We start from the raw sequence: 7,042 nt of genomic DNA on the forward strand, positions 1-7,042 counted from the left end.
TTTAATTGGGTTCAGTCAGAGTGTACATGAACCAACTCACTGTTTAAACCACACTCTGGACCTTGTTCTGGGATATGGTGTTGAAATTGAAAGTTTATCAGTGTGTCCACATAATCCTCTTTTATCAGACCATTTTTTAATAACTTTTGAAGTCCTGTTACTGGACTACAAGTCAGTAGGCAAAATATCCTACGCTCGATGTCTATCTGAAAGTGCTGTGACTAAATTTAAGGAAGTGATTCCATCATCACTTAATTCAATACCAGGACTCAATAGCAATATAACGGAGGACTCCAATGCTAACTTTAGTCCCTCCCAAATTAATCATCTTATTGATAGCGCTGCAGCCTCACTGCGAATAACACTCGACTCTGTTGCTCCTCTAAAGAAGATTATAAAACAGAAAAAGAAAGCTCCATGGCTTAATTTACAAATCCGTAAAGGTAGTAAAACAAAAGTCGAAAAATCTTGAAAGTAAATGGCGTTCCACTAAATTGGAAGAATCTCGTTTAGTCTGCTTAGATCATCTTAAAACGTATAAGAAGGCTCTCCGTAATGCCAGAGCAGCATATTACTCTTCCTTAATAGAATGAAATTAGAACAACCCCAGGTTTCTTTTCAGCACTGTAGCCAGGCTGACAGAGAGCCATAGCTCTACAGAGCCTTCTATTCCTATATCTCTCAGTAGTGACGACATCATGAGCTTATTTAACGATAAAATTATACTTATTAGACACAAAATTAATCTCCTCCTGTCCTGAATTGGTAATGACTTAACTTCAACCTCTTTCAAAAACAAGCTGTAACTCCTGAAATATATCTAGAATGTTTTACTCCAATCAACCATAACCAACTAACTTCAACAATCTCTTCGTCTAAGCCATCAACCTGTCTTTTAGACCCGATTCCAACTAAACTGTTTAAAGAAGTTTTACCCTTAATTAACACCTCGTTATTAAATATGATCAACCTGTCTCTATTATTTGGCTACGTACCACAATCCTTTAAAGTAGCTGTAATAAAACCACTTCTTAAAAAGCCTAGTCTTGATCCGGAGGTTTTAGCCAACTATAGACCGATATCTAACCTTCCCTTTCTTGCTAAGATCCTTGAGAAAGCAGTCGCAAAACAGTTAATTAATTAATTAATTAATAATAGTTTATGTGAGGTTTTTCAATCTGGATTTAGAGTTCATCATACCACAGAGACGGCACTGGTGAAAGTTAACAATGACCTTCTATTGGCATCAGATAAAGGACTTGTCTCTGTTCTTGTCTTGTTAGACCTCAGTGCTGCTTTCGACACTGTTGATCATGACATTCTACTACAGAGACAGGAATATTGTGCTGGCATAAAAGGAACCGCACTAAGCTGGTTCAAGTCCTATTTATCTGAGCGATCTCAATTTGTATGTGTTAACGATAAATCCTCCATGACAGCCAAAGTCATTCTTGGAGTTCCGCAGGGTTCTGTACTTGGACCAATTCTATTCACCTTATATATGCTTCCTTTGGGCAATATTATAAGGAACGACTCTATAAACTTTCATTGTTATGTGGATGATACCCAATTATATCTATCAATTAAACCAGACGAAATCAATCAATTGGCTAAACTTCAAGCATGCCTTAAGGACATAAAAACTTGGATGTCTAGCAACTTTTTGATGTTAAACACAGACAAAACTGAAGTTATTATACTTGGCCCTAAACGCATTCAAAACGCATTTTCTAATGACATAGAAGCTCTGGATGGCATTAATTTGGCCTCCAGCACCACTGTAAGGGATCTTGGCGTCATCTTTGATCAGGATCTGTCTTTTAACTCCCACATAAAACAAATCTCAAGGACTGCCTTCTTTCATCTACGTAACATGACAAAAACAAGACACATCCTGTCTCAAAATGATGCAGAAAAACTAGTCAATGCATTTGTTACTTCAAGGCTGGATTACTGCAACTCATTGTTATCAGGTTGTCCCAAAAAGTTGCTTAAGACTCTTCAGTTGATCCAAAATGCAGCGGCACGTGTATTGACAAGAACAAGGAAACGGGATCATTTTACTCCTGTATTAGTTGCTCTGTACTGGCTCCCGGTAAAATACAGAATAGAATTCAAAATCCTTCTCCTGACTTACAAAGCAATTACTGGTCAGGCTCCAGCATATCTTAAAGATCTCATAGTACCTTATAAACCAACTAGAGCATTAAGCTCCCAGACTGCAGGGTTACTTGTGGTTCCTAGAGTCTCTAAGAGTACAATGGGAGCCAGAGCCTTCAGCTATCAAGCTCTTCTCCAGTGGAACCAGCTTCCAGTTTGTGTTCGGGAGGCAGACACCCTCTCCACATTTAAGAGTAGGCTAAAGACTTTCCTTTTTGATAAAGCTTATAGTTAGGGCTTGCTCAAGTTTGCACTTGATCAGCCCCTAGTTATGCTGCTATAGGCGTAGACTGCCGTGGGACACCTCCCTGCTCTTTTCCTCTCTCCTCCCCTCCCTCTTTTCTTCTCCCTCTCTATCTGTATACATTTATGTAAATGTATGTTACTAACTCATCATTCGGGATATCATCCCCGGAGTTTCTGTGTCTCATGTGGCAGGTTGTCACTGATAAAGTTTACGTCAGGATCAGGAATGGTGGCTGCGCCTGCTGCCCTGGTCCTGCTGGACACCAGGAAGCCTTTTTGACATTTTCCTGGATTCATCCAAACTTTCTCTTTTTCAACACAACATAATTTCTGTCAAATGTTGTATTTGTACTATGTTGTTTATCCTGTACATACGACATCTATTGCACGTCTGTCCGTCCTGGGAGAGGGATCCCTCCTTAGTTGCTCTCCCTGAGGTTTCATCCATTTTCACCCCTTTAATTATGGGATTTCTTTTAGGAGGTTTTTCCTTGTGCGATGCGAGGGTCTAAGGACAGAGGGTGTCGTAACCTGTACAGTCTGTAAAGTACACTGAGACAAATGTATAATTTGTGATATTGGGCTATACAAATAAATTTGATTTGATTTGATCTATAATGGGGTATTTTTGCTTTTGATTTGAATCATTTTGAACTTTTTCTTAAATGCCATCTTATCCTGTGGCCAACTTTATTTACCATCCAATTATATATATATAATATATATTTATATTATTGGATAATAATTATTGATGTGTTCGTTGCTTTAATGTTGCAGCTCGTAAATATGGAACTCATTTTACATCATGTATATATCTTCCATATAATACTTTTGCTTACTGTTAGGTAGCTTGTGATTTTTCCCCTGGGGACAAAAAGCCTTATTGATATAATAATATCGTAATTTATTTAATGGTTATATCTTGTATTGTAATCTGAATCTGCTATATAACTAGTAACTAAAGTTGCCAGATAAATGTTGTTTCCCTGTTAGAGTGGAGTAAAGTAGCAGAAAGTACAAATACTCAACTAAAGTTCAAGTATCTGAGCATTTAAGCAACTACTTGTGTAAATGTACTAGTGACTTTCCACCACAGGCAAATGAGTTGAGAAATACCCTTAAAGGCTGCAATTGTTGTTTTTAGTGTCATCTAGGTCATTTGTGCGAAGGTGTACCGAAAGGTCACGAGTTTGATGATATGACAATGTCACCAAAAACTGAACATGATGGGCCTTGTAAAAATATATGTTATAGTAGGGCTGTTTTATTGGATTGCTTAAGATTGTACAGTTGTAATAAGGTTAAAAACGAGTGTATGGCAGATTACTACCTGGCCAAAGCCTGGTCACAGACCCCTGAATCAATACCCCTATCTATGATTTTTTCAGAGATTCAGATGATCTGGTTTTGTGCCGATTGATGACTGTTGGAGAAGCAGTCAACCATCAGAACTTTGTAGGTGGGATAACATAGCTAGCAACCTACATAAGGCTACCAAAGGAGCGGAGAAGCTCTAGGGGAAGGGCTGGAGGCCAGCGAAGCCGCTCTGGAGGCCAGGGTTAGAGGCCGGCAAAGCCACTCTGGAGGCCGGCAAGGGCAGGCTGGAGAACGCTGGAATACTGGGGTCTCTGGAGAATGCTTGAACACTGGGGTCTCGGGAGAACGCTGGAACACTGGGGTCTCGGGAGAACGCTGGAATACTGGGGTCTCGGGAAAACGTTGGAATACTGGGGTCTCGGGAAAACGTTGGAACACTGGGTTTCCTCGAGAGGAAGGGGGAGCACTGGGGTCTCGTTGGGAGTTTGGGGGAGCACTGGGGTCTGCCACGGCTCAGCGACAGGAATTCGGGGCTGCCACGGATAGGATCGGGACCAGAGCAGGAAGTGGGGTCTGTAGCTGTTATGACGCCATCTGGATCCTTTGCCCCGAAGCCTGGAAGTCCTCTGGAGACTCCCAGGACCTCCCAGAACCAGACGAGTATCCAAGAATGGGTTAGGGGCTGGAGCCGGAGGAACGGCGGGCTGGCTCGCTGAAAAGAAGGTGGACTGCGAGTAAGATCTGGGGTCTTTACAAAGAGTCTTATCCAGTGAGCCAGTCTTAGAGCGGCTTGATAAAGATCTGCTTGGTCCATCTTTGGTCGGTTCATTCTGTTACAACGATGGAAAAGGGGGAGGACCCAAACGCAGCATACGGACAACGGAGTTATATCAAAAAGCTTTATTAAATGAAAGCTTAAAAATACAAAATAAAAACACTAAGAACAAACCAGGATTGAAACGATGACGAACTGACAAGGAACATATGACATGGACAGGTATATATACACAGACAATAATCACAGGAACAAGACACAGCTGGAGGAGGCAGGTAAAGACACAAGGGCAGGCTGTTTGGACACAGGAGGATCAAATGAACAATCACAAAAAGAGAAAACACAGACAGGAAGTAAGACTTGACATGACAAAAAGGGAGTGAAGCTTTTAAAAAATAAAACACAAAAAACCAATGTGAAGACAATATACTAAACAATTAAGATCCTAAAACTACATTTGGCCAGACTGGGTAAAGCTGAGCGCCGCTGCGTTATGGGGGGGGGGGGGAATTCTGACTTTTGATTGGCAGCTTGGAGTATTTGGCCTTCTTCGAGACCCTGAATGTAATCCTGTATTGAGCTCCAGTAGGGGACTTCTTAGTTCTGCTAGGAGACGCGCACGAGGGTAACGATGCAGACACCTGGAGAGGCGTAATTTGGAGGAACGGCCTCCCTAATCTAAACCTGAGTGGTCGTTTGTTGTTGGACTTCTGTGCTAGTCATGGAAAGGACATAAGTGTACGTGGTACTAGAGCACCCTAGGCCAATAATCAATTTTGTAATCTGAGGCCACATGTTCTGGACACGCGGGTGAAGAGAGGGGTGGAGCTGTCAATTTATCACCATCTGGGGGCCTGGGAGTACGCGTATCTGGTCTGCATGTGCTTTGTGGATTCTGAGAAGGCGTCCCCCGAAAGGAGAGTTGAACCAGAAGGCAAAGCTCTCGATCTGCCGGTCGATCTTCGTTCTTACCCTCACGTATGGTCACGAAGGCTGGGTCATGACCGAGAGAACGAGATTGTGGGTACAAGCAGCCAAAATGGGGTTTTCTCAGGCCGGTGGCTGCCGTCTCCCTCAGCCATCCATGAGAGACTCAGAGTAGAGCCGCTGCTCCTTTGTGTTGAAGGAGCCAGTTGAGGTGGATACCTCGGCGCCTCCCTAGGCGGGTGTTCCAGGCACATCCAGCTGAGAGGAGACCCCAGGGAAGACCCAGGTCTCGGTGGAGAGATTATATCTCCACACTGGCCTCGGGATCCCCCAGTCGGAGCTGGCGGATGTGGCCCAGAAAAGGGAAGTTTGGGATCCTAGTGGAGCTTCTGCCCCCGCAACCGGATCCCAGATAAGCGGTAGAAGATGGATGGATAGATTGATGGAAGGATGGGCTTTACAGACTGTACAGCATACAACACCCTCTGTACTTAGACACTAGCAAAGCACAAGGAAAAACTTCTCAAAAGAAACCCCACAATTAAAGTGGGAAAAATGGAAGAAACCTCAGGCAAGCCTGAGCCAGCCCTAACTATAAGCTTTGTCAAACAGGAAAGTCTTTAGCCTGTTCTTAAATGTGGAGAGGGGGTCTGCCTCCCGAACACAAACTAGGAGCTGGTTCCATAGTAGAGGAGCTTGACAGCTGAAGGCTCTGGCTCCCATTATACTTTTAGAGACTCTAGGAACCACAAGTAACCCTGCATTCTGGGAGCGAAATGCTCTAGTTGGGTTACAAGGTACCATTAGATCTTTACAATAAGCTGCAGCCTGATCATTAATGGCTTTGCAGGTCAGGAGAAGGATTTTATATTATATTCTGAATTTTACCAGGAGCCAGTGCAGAGCAGCTAATACAGGAGTAATATGATCTTGTTTCCTAGTTCTTGTCAATACACGCGCCACAGCATTTTGGATCAACTGAAGAGTCTTCAGGGATTTTCTGAGACAACTTGATAATATGGAGTTGCAGTAATCTATTCTTGAAGTAACACATACATTGAATAGGTTTTCTGCATTATTTTTGAGACAGGATGTGCCCTATATTTGCAATGTTACGTAGATGAAAGCAGGCAGTCCTTGAAATGTGTTCTATGTGACCCGGTAATGCATGTGACTATGGTCTCTGGTGTCTCACACCTCACTTATCTCAGAATAGAGCTACTAATAACCAGAATTGGCTTCTCGGCGGGTGTGTCGCTGAGTGGGAAGAACCTGTTTTAAACAGGAAGCTGTGGTGGTGAACCGTGGGCTTCTGCTTACACTTCGAACAGTCACCCAGTCTCCTGGCTGCTCTGGAACTGTTGGGGGTCAGCTAACAGGAGTTACCTCTGGTCAGCCCGCACCGGCTATAGGGGGCTTGATCTGATTCTGATAACAGCTACTTCACCCAGCTGCATGCATTATTGTTACTACTTTATCTCAAAGGAATAGTCCCTATGAAAACTTTTAAGAGTATGTTTTGTAGAATATTTTGATAAACAGGGGACACCAATTCTGGAAAGAGATGAAGTGTTTTGAAATGTTATTGTGTGAGCTTGACAAATTAAATCCCAGTCA

This window comes from Cottoperca gobio, unplaced genomic scaffold (assembly GCF_900634415.1).
Source record: "Cottoperca gobio unplaced genomic scaffold, fCotGob3.1 fCotGob3_362arrow_ctg1, whole genome shotgun sequence".
Lineage (NCBI taxonomy): Eukaryota > Metazoa > Chordata > Actinopteri > Perciformes > Bovichtidae > Cottoperca > Cottoperca gobio.